The sequence below is a fragment of the Pleurodeles waltl genome, chromosome 8 (genome assembly GCF_031143425.1).
Source record: "Pleurodeles waltl isolate 20211129_DDA chromosome 8, aPleWal1.hap1.20221129, whole genome shotgun sequence".
Lineage (NCBI taxonomy): Eukaryota > Metazoa > Chordata > Amphibia > Caudata > Salamandridae > Pleurodeles > Pleurodeles waltl.
Window position 1 is genome coordinate 188,384,926 of NC_090447.1, and position 14,134 is coordinate 188,399,059.

A 14,134-nucleotide genomic window follows, 5' to 3' on the forward strand; every position below is an offset into this window, starting at 1 on the left:
GCATGTCCGGCTGGTGCTCTCAAACCAGTACATCCCAGTTTAGACTGCCAGAACAAGGGTTAGCCCAGACAAGATCACTAATAGGCCTGTGGCTTTAGTGCCCCTAGAAGTGGGAGGGACTTTTAGCTGGAGAAGGGTGATAGTCCGTACAGACCTCCCCCTTGATTGTCTCCTTAGAACTTACCACCCAGAGGTTGGTCAGGGCCCAAGAGAGGAACTGGTCCAGTGCCAGTCCTCTCCCAAGGATTCTGGAGGTGCTGCCCCTGCAGTAACTGCAAGTAGGCCCCAGCAGAAAAAGAAAACAGTGCAGGAAAGGTGGACAACCTTTAGCTAAGGTTCCAGCAAGCCATTGAGATTATGCTCCTGTGGGGGAGAACTTCAAAAGTGGCTGTGGTAAAGTCCAGCCTGACCCACAAGAAGTCCTGACTAGTTAGGCAACTGTTAAGCATGAGTGGGTGGCTCCTCAGCTAACAGAAGAAAGAGTGGAAGAAAGGTGTTTATTGCAAGATGTAGCAACCCCCACTCTACCACAGCAGACAGGCACCCAGAGCCCAAAGAAGCATGTAACTTAGCCCCTTCCCTTGTTGGTGAAGAGCTAAAGGTGTGGGTCTGGGCACTAACAGCTGTCAATGGCGTCTGCTGGATGTTAGTCTTTATGGCTGCAATGTCCTTGGCATGATGGTCTGAGCCCATGCCAAATAGCAAGTTAGGCCCCCTGACCCTGTTGGTCATGGTGGGGTTACTCCAGCTATGGGTAACCTCTTTGGGTAAGCTAGGGGGGACCCTCGCTAAGAAACGTTTAGCATTGGTGGATACCTCTAACCCCAGAATAGAGAGAATGGGTGAAGAAACTAAGGGCCTTGTTTATACATTTTTGGTGCAAAACCACACTAACTTTATTGCCTGTGTGTGTACAACAAATGCTTAACACTACCCTCTGATAAGCCTACTGCTCAACCACACTACCACAAAATAAAGCATTAGTATTATCTAATTGAGCCACTATCAACCTCCAAGGGAAACCCTTGGACTCTGTGCACACTATCTCTCACTTTGAGATAGTATATACAGAGCCAACTTCCTACATGTGGTCATTCATTTTTATAATTCATTTCTGCTGACAAATCCAAACAAGGACTTAAATGATCTGAAGATTTTTTGCCCGGTATATAGTGAGGTGCATCATGGTCCATATTCAGTGGTTGTTCTTGGTGATTTTAATGTGCATAAATGCCAGTTGGGATGTGTTGTTAATAATGATTAATCTTTGGATTCATCTATTGACTGCACATTTTGAACATACAATACAAGGGGAGCTACTTGAGTCTATTTTAACTGATTGTTTTTTTTTTTGTCTTAACAACGAGGGGGAAGGCCCGTTTTGCATCCTGTATAGGAAGGGGCTGTAACACAACAATTGTTTACATCCTAATGTCAGGCCATGCCCATGATAGGGCAAGAACATTTGCTGTTGAAATGAGCCTGAGTGATCATAACCCTCCTGTTGTTAAGTCAGATTGGGATGCAGGGGCAATGGAAAGCCCAGGAGAGAGGTGTGAGGGAAAGGTCCTGCTACCAAAGGATCAAGGTCACTCTATAGAGTGGGATAAAATAATTCATGAGGAGTTTCTTACTACTTTTTTTAGTTTGCATGTCTCTGATGTTAACATTTGTTTGAGCCAGGATCAGCCCGATGAGGAGGTTTTACTTGTGTTTCAATTCGTTTGTAGACCGGTGGCGTCTGATCTTTGTACACCCTTGGGTAAGAGTGTGAAGGTGGAGTGTAGGTGGTTTGATCAAAAGTGCTCTCGTGCCATAGGGACCTCAGGAAGGCCTCTGCATACAGTCCAGCGGCATGACAACAAGATTGTACCAAGGAGGAAAGTGTACAAGCAAACCCTGGCTGATAAAAAAGCAGAGATTTAAAAAACGACTTGCAGCAGGTTAGCATTTTGACCAACATCGTAAAGTTTTGGGAGGTAATGAGTTGTCCTTTTGTTAAGGCTCATGGAAGGAATCCTATGGATTGCGTAATTTCCCTTGAGGTTTGGGTTGCGCATTTTCAGAGTTTGTATGATAACCTTGGGGAGGAGACTCAGGCCCTCATTACGACTTCGGCGGATGGAAACGCCCGTCTGCCGAAGCCGTGCAGTCAGAAAACCGCCAGTGTTGTGACCTGACCGCAAGGGCTATTACAAGTTTCCCGCTGGGTTGGTGGGCAAAAACAGAGTTTTTTGCCCGCCTGCCCAGCAGGAAACAGCCCTCAACATTGATGCTGGCTCATAATAAAGGCGACGGCAATGTTGCAGTGTGCCGGGTGCAGGAACACCCGTGGCATTTTTCACTGTCTGAAAAGCAGACAGTGAAAAGCGCAACAGTGTTGGCCATGGGGGCCCCTGCACTGCTAATGCCAAGTGCATGGGCTGTGCAGGTGCGCCCTGGGCCCCCGGTGCCCAGTCTCCACCAGCTTTTACATGGCGGTTGCACCACCATGTAAAAGCCGGTGGAGAAGGGACTCGTAATCCCCAGGGGATGCTATTGTGATAATGCCCAACAGGATGGACCCTGGCCCTGGTGGGGTGCCAGCTGACTTGTTTAAAGCAGAGCCTCAGTTCTGGGCTACAATCTTCATGTTGGTAATACTGTTTGTACCCAAGAAATCCCGCAAACAAGGTCTAAAGCTGTTATTGTTTCTTTCTTTAAGAGGGGGTTAAGATCCCACCCAAAATGTTATCGGACCATTTCTCTTATAGATATGACTGTTAAGGTCATAGGTATAGTCATCCGATCTAGGTTAGTGGAGTGAAACATGGGAATGGTGGTAACCTAATTTAACATAAGGCATTTGTTGTGAACACCATAGACGAGGTCCACATGTGATAAAAATCCAGGCCACCTAAATTCACTTTTTGTAAAATGGTTAGGATGCCTCTCTAGACACCCAGAAAGTGTAAAAATGCTAGTGTTGTAAAATACTGGTGGGATTTAGTTAGTAAATTCAGTTCCTTGCTTGACTTCGTAAATGCATTCTCCGCTGTGTTTTCTCATATCCTGTGTCTACTCTCAAAGTGTAAGGCCTTTTTTTATGCTTGACCTTTTGGACACCTCATTTTCTATCATCTCAATTCTAATACATCAAGTAACAGTACAACAATATTAATCTTATAGAATTATAACGTATTTAATTAGTACTTACAAAGGAATCTTTGGGAAGGGATATTCAAGCACATATTATTAGATGAGACAAAAAGATATCCATGATCTATAAAACGTGAAAGATGAAACAATATTAAAAAACGTCAGTAGCATGGATATGAAGGTTCTCAGAGTCATTTAAACACGGGCAGGCAGCTCTTCCAGGTCAGTAGAGGTTATGACCTACTCTCCACTGGCGAGGGCCGCCTGGTCAATTTAAAAACCCCTGCCAGGCAGACAAGGATCACTGTGCCTGCAGTGCAGTTGCTGGTGCGTGAGTTCTGCAGAATTCACTGAAGGGATTGAAGAGCGGATGGCATGTTTATTGCAACTATTAGGCAAAGTTTGTTGCTTAAAAATAAAAATAAATGGCCATTTTTTTATTCCCAGGGCTGCCACGCTGTTTGGAGATTAGTGATGGATGCTTTGGGGCAGTCTTGTTTCCGACAAGGCATGCAAGCTGATCATTGCCAAATCCTTGCAGCAGCTAGGAGCCGGAGGGAAGATGCAGATAGCTGATTGTTCACCCAGGACCTCTGTTCCACACACACTGCCATTCATGGGCCTGGCCTCTACTGCACAGGAGTCAGAAACAGAAGAAAAGAAACAGAGTTAACACAATCCAAAAGTTTTCTGTGGGAGTATTTTCACTGGTGTACAGAATGGGGGCTGCCCTCCATCAGACAAGGTGTATTATGCTGATGGAGTGGGCCATTGGTTTTGCACTGTACAAAACCTCTGATGCAGATCTAAGCACAAGCTACACTCAAGTAGATGGACCTTTGTGTCAAATTGGAACTTAACATCAACAGTTCAACAACATTTCAGTAACAGTAACACAATTTTCCCCACAAGGATGACAGAGGTTAGTAGATTTGCAAACAACGAAAGTTCATTAGAAGATTAGCAAAGTTACAAGCTCAAATCAATCAGAATAGCTGTAAGTCAGTAATCACTTAGTTACAACATGCCCTGTCCAAATACCTATTTGCAAACCCAAATTGTGATTCAGCAACAAGTTACTGAATCGCAATTTATTTTTGTACATTTAAAAATACTTTTTGGCAACTATAAATGGCCCGATTCTGTGAATCAGGGAATTTGCGATCTTCAAAAAAGCATTGTACATATGGCCCTTTGTTCCCTTTAAAAGAAATTCCCTACAGCTAAAAGTTCAAATGAGGCTGTGGAGTTTTTAAGGAGCAAGTCAAGTCTTTTAATGCAGAGCCAAATGAAGGTTCTATTAGACAAAGTAGAAATAGATTTGTTTAACTCTATGAGCAGGATAAATTAGCATGGCGTCTCAAGAGAGGAAAGGGCATCTTCTCTCGAAAGAGTTAAAAGAGGCATCTGCATCAGGAGCACTCTAAATCTGTCTAACTTAGGAATGCACCATTGAAACATACGATTTACCAAACTGTCACACATCTCACAGTTCCCAAGGGATGGTAACCAATAACATTTCAGAAGTCTGTCAATAGTGGTGTTCTCACCCCCTTTCTCAGACATCACATAAAGGAGGCTCACAGACCTTGAGAGATATGTTGTCCAGGCTTGTTCATCATGGCCAGGCCGTTCCAAACACAGGTGGAAAAGACTCATTGTATTACTTTCGGTGAAGCTCACAAGTATAAACAGGTTACATAGAAGCTAATAGATGACAATAAATTATGTCAGCTCAGCTCCTGGAACAAGAGACAAAGGGCCTGATTACGACCTTGGCAGATGGGATACTCTGAACAAACGTGACAGATATCCCGCCCGCTGTATTACAAGTTCCATTATATCATGTGGAACTTGTAAAACGGCGGGTGGGATATCTGTCACTTATGTTCTGGAGTATCCCATCCGCTAAGGTCGTAATCAGGCCCAAAGTGTGGTAATGCATGGAAGCTAAGGGCACCCTTGCATGTTTAATATTAATTATTTTAGCTGAGGTCTATATTGACTATAGATAAATGAACATGAACACTCTCCAACTATTAATGTGAGAATCAATAACTATGACCAAAATTAAGATGAAAATCACATTTCAGAGAGGCATTTATAATGGGCATTATTATAATGTGTTAAGCAAAATGACAAATAGTGGCAGTCTGTCACCAGTGCTAATACAAGGATACAGATGCATACCTTGCATGGTAGTCCCATGTAGTGACATTTAGAGATGGCAGGGGGGGCGTCACTATGACCTGATGGCTCAAAGGTGAGCAGGTAGCCAGATAGACTGTTTAATTTAGTGCAGTCAGCTGTGTCCCTTGGTGTAAATTTGATGTGTCTCACACCTCAAAATGAGCTGTGTGTTTTGCAGAGTAGGAGCCTCACCACTTTAGAGAGGCTCTCCTGCTCCACCTAACTCTAAATGATGCCCTCATTCTTTTTGCTCTGATTACAAAGTCACATTGAATTCTATTTCTACCCTATTTTCTTGAACATAATGTTCCTGCTCCTGACTCTTGTAAAATGAACCACATGTCTTCTTTAACGCTCACAGACATTAATAAAATGTTGCGGTCAGGGCCATCAGCTATGGTATGAATTGGAACTTTGCTTCACCTCCCATAGCGGTGCTGATCCAATGTCCTGATGCACCAGCCCCTGATCTAAGCTCTAAATTCCCTCATCCTGCCCTTGTCAGAGACAAATTATGTTATATTATTTTATGTTATGTTAAGCTGCCTAGTAAAGTGCATTTCACCCTGGAGGGCACTATGGTGCTGATGAGAACGCGGTGTGTGTGGGATGGTGCTGCCGTGACTGAGGCCTATTTGAAGAGCCAAGTTTTCACTTTGTTCCAGAATTCAAGGACTAAGCCGATGGCCCTAATCCAAAGGGGGAATTTGTTTCAAGCTTTGGGAGCCAGGTACACGTAAGCCCGTCCTCTGGCTCAAGCTCTTCAGATGGGGAGGCCAGTTGCAAGCAGGAGGTTGGCTGACCAGACGGGTCTGGTAGGGGTGTGGAAGCTGATGTGGATTTTCAGGCAGGAGAGACCTAGGTTATGCAGTGCTTTGTATGTGTGCATGAGTAATTTAAAAAGGACATGATTGTGGATGGGGAGCTAATGGAGGTCTTAGAGGTGAGTGGATCTGTGAGTGACAGGTGGGAGGTTGAGTGTGAGTCTGATCACTATGGGCCAGATGTAGCAACCGTTTTGCATGTCGCAAACTGTGAAAAACGCAGTTTGCGACATGCAAAATAGCCATCGCGATGCAGAGTCACATTTTGCGAGTCGGTACCGACTCGCAAAATGTGATTCCGACTCGCAAATAGGAAGGGGTGTTCCCTTCCTATTTGCGACCGCATCGCCATGCTGAGTTGCTTTGGGCCAGATGTAGCAAGAAAATATTTTGCGACTTGCAAATTGCGAGTCATACCGACTCGCAAATTGCAACTCGCAAAAGTGCATGCAGAAAGGTGTCTCAGACACCTTCTGCGACTCGCTATGGGGTCGCAAAGGCCCACCTCATAAATATTTATAAGGTGGGTCGCAAATTGCGACCTCATAGCGAGTCCCTGCACTCACAGGGATGGTGGCCTGCTGGAGACAGCAGAACTCCATGTCTGTGACTGTTTTTTTTAATAAAGCAGTTTATTTTTTTTATTGCAGCCCGTTTTCCTTAAAGGAAAACGAGTTGCAATTCAAATAAATAATGAAACCATTTGGTTTCATTTTTTCAGCGACATTCACAAAGGGGAAGGGGTCCCTTGGGGACCCCTTCCTGTTTGCGAATGCGTTACCACCCACTTCAAGTGGGTGGTAACTGCGAGTTGGTTTGCGACCGCTTTCGCGGTCACAAAGCAACTCAGCATGGCGATGCGGTCGCAAATAGGAAGGGAACACCCCTTCCTATTTGCGAGTCGGAATCACATTTTGCGAGTCGGTACCGACTCGCAAAATGTGACTCTGCATCGCCATGGCCGTTTTGCATGTCGCAAACTGCGTTTTTCGCAGTTTGCGACATGCAAAACGGTTGCTACATCTGGCCCTTTGTGACCGCGAAAGCGGTCTCAAACCAACTCGCAGTTACCACCCACTTGAAGTGGGTGGTAATGCATTTGAAAACGGGAAGGGGTCCCCATGGGACCTCTTCCCCTTTGTGAATGTCGCTGAAAATATTTTTTCAGAGCAAGCAGTGGTCCAATGGACCACTGCCTACTCTGAAAAAATTAAACCAAATGGTTTCCTTATTTTTTTGAATTGCAACTCATTTTCCTTTAAGGAAAACGGGCTGCAATTCAAAAACTTTTAACTTCTTTATTAAAAAAAGCAGTCACAGACATGGAGGTCTGCTGTCTCCAGCAGGCCACCATCCCTGTGAGTGCAGGGACTCGCTATGGGGTCGCAATTTGCGACCCACCTCATAAATATTCATGAGGTGGGTCTTTGCGACCCCATAGCGAGTCGCAGAAGGTGTCAGAGACACCTTTCTGCATGCACTTTTGCGAGTTGCAATTTGCAAGTCGGTATGACTCACAATTTGCAAGTCGCAAAATATTTTCTTGCTACATCTGGCCCTATGTTCTGAGCAATCTGGAACTGCTTGGTCAGTTGGGTAGAGATTCCAACTTAAAGTGCATTTCCATAGTCTAGCTTGGTGGGGATAAGTGTCTGGGTAATTGTTTGATGGGTGTTGAGAGGAAGCCACTAGAAGAATGTGTTGAGGATCTTGAGGGTGTGGAGGCAGGAAGAGATAATTGTGTTGACTTGGCTGGACATCGATAGTTAGTTACTGAGTATGATCCCCAGGTTCTTGGCTTGGCTGGTCTGGGAGGGAGTGGGTCCTAGTTCGGTATGGCCACCAGACTGAGAACCAGAGAGTTGTGTTTTTCCCAAAGAATACCACCTTCATCTTATACAAGTTGAGTTTTATACATTTGGATTTTGACCGATGTTGCTAGCAGAAGACTGTTTGTGAAGTATCATCCCTTGTCTTTTGAACACCAGTGGGGCTGACTTGAAAGAAAAGAAAGATATTTGACACAAGTCTTGGTGTGGAATGTCACAGAATGTGACCCAGGACTGCCCTCTAAGTGGAGACCAAGACCAGAGGTCTTTGCTCTGAAGCTGTCTGCATTAATGAACTACGGCTGCAGCCCGGGCACATTGGTTGTTCTTTCTTCACAGTGAAATGGTGAGAAATTGTAGGGCCAGAAGATCAGATTGGTGCTGGAACAGCTGTGTGGCAAATGGTGAGGGGTGTGTTGGGGTGGGATTTTCTCAGACAAGACTTAGATGTGTCAGGATGAATAATGGTCAAGTCCGTGAGGCAGACAGTGGCCTTGAGGAGGGTCTGGAGTATTTCAGTTTACCACTGCAATTCCATTTATTCCTTATCACTATCCCCTCATGGGCCTGGTTTGTGCTGCCACAACTCAGACATATGGGAAAAGAAGCACGTTCAACACAATCTAACAGAATCCCGTGGATCTGAGTGGACCCAAAGGACAAGGCCTCCGTCCACAAGAGTGGATTTTGCTAACAGAAAGATACAGACACAGTGAATGTCATGAGAGCCTGCAGGAAGGTTGAAAGGCATAACTGTGGAACACTGCTGTTTTTACCTGAGATGCACAGCTTGGTCAGTGAGTGCAGCCCTTGGTGTAGTTACTGTGAGGTCTTGCTTGTCGGACTGAATAAGCAACACTTGAATTTATTGACATTACACAGTGGTAAAGGGCCAAGAAGGGGGCACCTCCTCGTTTTCACACTGTTAGAGGAAACACGCTAGATTACCATTTGGGTTTTCTGGCATAAAGAAAGTAGTGCTCTTGAAGTCACTCTTACACCTCCAGCAACTGGTCTCCCAGAGGTGTGTACCATAGACTACATTGTCTGGAGTTGTAGAACTGTGGAAATTAGTACGATCTGTGCTGTGAAATTTACACCTTCCTCTGGAGGGAACCCCCTGGGATGTGTTGCCAGTAAATATGTACTTGATCTCCTTTCTGTGTCTACAAGAAGAGAAAAACAATATAGAGTTGTCAATAAAACACAGCAGCCTTCGGTTGCTTGGGAATTTTTGGACCCATGATGGTGAAACATCAACTGACTAAAGTAGCCCAGACAAACAAAAAGAACAACTACACAAGACCCATAGCACATCAGTGCAGTTTTTTCCAAACGTAAACTTCATATCTTATAGCTGTAGAGCTAAAGATTCCAACCTCCTCAGTTGAATATTATTTTGACAGGTATTGGGAAAACCAGGTCCACCATCGAAACATACATGGACGCAGTTGCCATGGGTCTTAACTTAATTTGTCTGGACATAGGCAAGGTGTCAGAGAGGGTGATCCTAGTGGAAACTGCAGAAGTGACTATATTGGATGAGGGGGCCAGGTCCAGGTAGAGGTGAGTGAACGTCAGGAGGGGGCCGGGAGACTTGAGACCCATGCTGAAGATGCTGAAGGGAGGTCCAGGTGCAACAGTGTTTGAATGGTTGGCTTCCTAGGATGATCAAAATGATCAAGAATAGAATTGTTCCTAGGGACATGCTTCTTGTTTGTCACAAAGGCAGTGGTGTGCCTTCCACCCCATGACTCCTTCAACCAATGATAAGTGATATTCAGTTACCAAGATATGGAAACTATCTGGATTGCAGAGGGGTAAAAACGATAATTTCTCTTTGATAACTCAACCATATAGCTTCACCCTAACTTCATGCAGGGTGTTCAATGGCAGAGATGCAACTACTATATATGCAGAAAGGATGCACATATTGAACTTTAAGTATATGAAGGTCTTTCCAGCTAAGCGAAAGGTATTATCAGATGACCAATACTTATTGGTCCTCTGTATGATAGAGAGCCAGCCGGACCGTGTTTTGAGCAAAGGTGATCAGTGAGGAGTGTGTCAGTTGCAGGAGAGTCACCCGCCAGGAGTCATCCTCCAGGGGGATTTCCTCACCTTTTCATATATTTCGATTTTCAGACTGTAATCTCAGCACAGAGATAGCATGGGCTCAACACGGGTACAATGATTGTAAATCTCCAGTCATCTGGCCAACTCTTCAGCTGTTGCTTTTGGGCTGAACAAGATGATGGTCTTGTCCATTTGTCCTCATCTCTTTCAGTGCTCTGTGCACCACCTGCATATATTTGTTTATAAAGATGTTCTTAAAGTATACTGAACACTGATATGGGGTTGAATACAGAGTAGCGAAAAGCTAGACAAACTTAAGCTAATGTACAAGGAAGATGGCATGTAGGTACCAGATGTAGAAGATTATTATTTAGCAGCAGCATTACAGTTTACTGTTTGATGGTTTTCAAAGGAATTTATTACTTATGGATGCAATACTAGTGTCTAATTTACAGAGTGCTTATTTGCCCAAAAAGTTGGAGCGGATGGGACTACCATGTGAGGATTCTGTCTCATGCATATCTTTCCAGAACACCCAGAATAGTGTCTTCATGAGGCTCTGCAGTACCCTACAGATGTTCCTCTCATCAAATGGAATATGCGTGTAGTTGAAGAGTCCCAAGGGGTTAGTAAAGACAGCCTTCTCTTGTAAAATCAATAGAAAGTCCATGTTGGCAGAAGATGTTACGGGATAGGCATCTCCTTTGGATGCTTGGACCAAGTAGCCAGTTTTAATGCAAAAGCAGCTGGAATCATCAATTTATGTGGCAAAGGCGATTGGGCAAACCCAGAAACTATAGACGATTCTGAGAATATTTCTAGGTGTCATGTTTCTAACATCACTGACTGTAATGCTGCACAGATTCTCAGAGCAGGCCAGGATGAAGTGACTGGTGTTACTTGTGTTTGCCTTATGTCTTACCTAGATTAGTATTCTGGGGATGGTAGAACATAAGAGGCCAAGGGAACCTGACACTTTTTTGGAGTTGCTGCTAGTGGAATGTCATGAGACCTACATAAATAAATTCACTAGGGAGGTCGAGAATAATATACTCCTACAAGGTGTTTGCCTTACTACTGCACTTCAACAGTATCACGTGAGTCATCTTGAAGTGTTGATTTATCTTGCTTGTGGCGTATTGTTTTAGTCTCACCTTTACTGTAATGCTTCTTTCATTAGCTTTGTCACAGAATTGATAACTGGACTTGTATTTCCAAGCCAGTTGGTCATTGACTACCATGTCAGTGTGCCACTGAGCCCTTTTCAGGCCTCTAGTCTAAGAAGAAGCTCATTGTCACAGTGTTTTACCCTCAGGAGCCTAGCTAGTAATCGAATGTGCAGTGTGACTCCCATAACTTGGGGCAACTGTTCAAAATGCTTCACTGAAGGGACATGGACACATGACAACCTGACAACCAGCTTGTTGGCCACTGATTTCAGTATATTTGCAGTGCCCTTGCCACAGCTTCAAACCAGCCAACCTTATTAGATTGGCAGGTGGGAGGCTTGAGCATCATTATTTACTCAATAACAGAAATGCACACGTGTGAATTTGGTGGTTCTCTCCTTGGTGGTAGAAGACAAAATGTTAGGATCTTTCAAGTTAGAAGACCAGCAGGGGAAGGGGATAAACAGGTGGTCTTTTTTAGATCTGGGTACTGAACATGCAGCTGTAAAACAGATCAATTGCTTACAACATACACAGAGTGCACCATTTATTTCACTGGCTTTGATCAGCCACTTTCAACCATTGGCTTGAGAATTTGTCAATCAGGTCTTTGCACAGCCTAATGGAGTGTTCCTTTCCCCTCATTGGTTGTTTGGCTATATTATCCTGCCTCCTCTCGACTGTATAGCCCTCTCAATCCACTCCTGATGACTCCTTCCCATTTATTGCGCTCTAAAGTGCTAACACAGCATATGTTAGCACATTAAATATAGACCTATTGGCTTTACCATCTTGTTAGTAATGTTCCCAAACAAGTTATTGGTGTTAAGGTTACCTGTATATCTTTACTTTTGCTGCAGACTTGGGATAACCTTACCATCTTCCCTCAGATATCTATGAATTACTTCCCAGCCCTGTTCATTACGTGCCATTGACTACTGTTCTGCTATCCTTAAACACCTATCTCTTAACTTCAAAGTGTCAGTTTCAGCTCCTCTGGGGCTTGATGTGGACTAGCTCCTTTTTTCCCAGTAACGCTAGTAAAGGAGCAGCTGTTCATCCACAGGTGGGCTGAGGCTCTTACTACAGGTGCTTTGGGCCTTCTTATTATGGATTGACAAACTTTATGTAGGTTTGCCTAGGTTTACCCATTGGCACTCAGTACTCTTACCTGTTTGGGTCTATCAGGCTGATCCAGTCCAACCTCTAGGTAGCACTATGGGTTGTAGGTACCCATTTGAGAAATATAGTTTTTTTTATGTGTTGGAATGAAAACAATAAAAAGGCAATGTTTGGGTACGCCACAGATTCAGTGGTGGCAACATACTCTATACATAAGAATGGGCCCAATTGGAGCCTATGCCATAAACCATGCTCCCAACCTCTTGCATGTGCCAGTGTTGACAATGATGCCATATTATATTTGACATTTTTAGGTGGAGAATGCTAGACATCCACACTGTTTTTTGCAAGGCATACCAAAAACATAGAGGAGATTGTAACCCACCAAAGGCTGGGCTAACCATCAAGCAAAATAAGCATGTGCTTAGGGCACCACGGGAAGGGCGTCACTACAGAAATGTTTCATTGGCGGATTTACCATGGTCCATATGGAGCAAAACTGCAAATGGTGCAGCTGAACCAGGTTTCACAAAAAGGGGCTCCCACAGTAAATGAAAAAAATTCATACATATATACAATAATAAAATAGTAATAATGGAGGTTAATGATATACATTAATCTTGGGAGTACAGCAAAATTAGAATCTGGTAACTGCCACACAGTCCACCAAGGCTCACATGACCATTCTTCTCTTGGTCATGTCAGCTGTCCTGTTCAGTTGTCAACTGAGAGTGAGCGCAGCGGTGTCAATAGCTCACTCAGCGTGCGGCGTGCCAACAACATAGTGCTAACATTGTAACTTTGTAAGTAAGCTGATTCCTGTTTTTTTATATTTCTCCTTTCCATTTTGACAGTGTGAGTGTTTTTTTCTCACATGGTGGTAGTGACTAAGTTTATTTCATCATGTGATACTTGGTGGCCCACATCCACGGTGATGATGTGGATGCGCTACTACATGGATTTGAGTCCCACTGGCGCTACTAATTTATAGGGCGCTCCCAGCAACTCCACTTTTCAGTTCAGAAGATTCAGTCATGCTGAACTTTACAAAATAATTGTTGAAGACAATATTAAGTGTGCCTTTCAAAATGTAGACATTTGCTTTCATTTATTTTTTTAATTAATCATCACAAATTGCTCAGATGAGCCTTCATATTCTCAGTTGAAGTATATTAAAAATCTATACAGAACAACTATGCAACAAGGCCGGCTGGATGCTTTATCTGTACTAAATATGAAAGCAGATGTGTTATGTAAGATTTGTTTTGAGGGTCTGATCAAAGTCTTCGCAATTACAAAAAATAGGAGAAAACTTCTCAAGTATAAATAAAGTGGAAGTGTACAAAAATAAACATTATTTTCCATCTTACTGTAAGTTTTGATTCATTTCGAAAAGTAACATTTTATTTTATGTTTTATTATTGTGTATATTTTTTTATTATTTATATTTGGGTGCACCAAAATCTTTTAAGTGCTTTGGGCCTCTAGAAGCCTTAATCCGCGCCCTAAACACGTCCATTGCTTACCATTGGTTGGTCTTCCTTGTCACTCTCATTTACCTGCTTCTCATTTTTGTCAGAGCCTGTCAAATTGTATTTGTGCCTCCCATGGAGCATTGCCTCTTTACAGACTCTTTGATTGGCTGGTTTCACTGCTTCAACTGCTTGCTTTTCAAACACTAAGGTCCATATTTATACTTTTTTAGCGCCACATTTGTGTCATTTTTTGACGCAAAAGCGGTGCAAAGTTTACGCCATTTTTGCGTCAAAAAGTGGCACAAATGCGG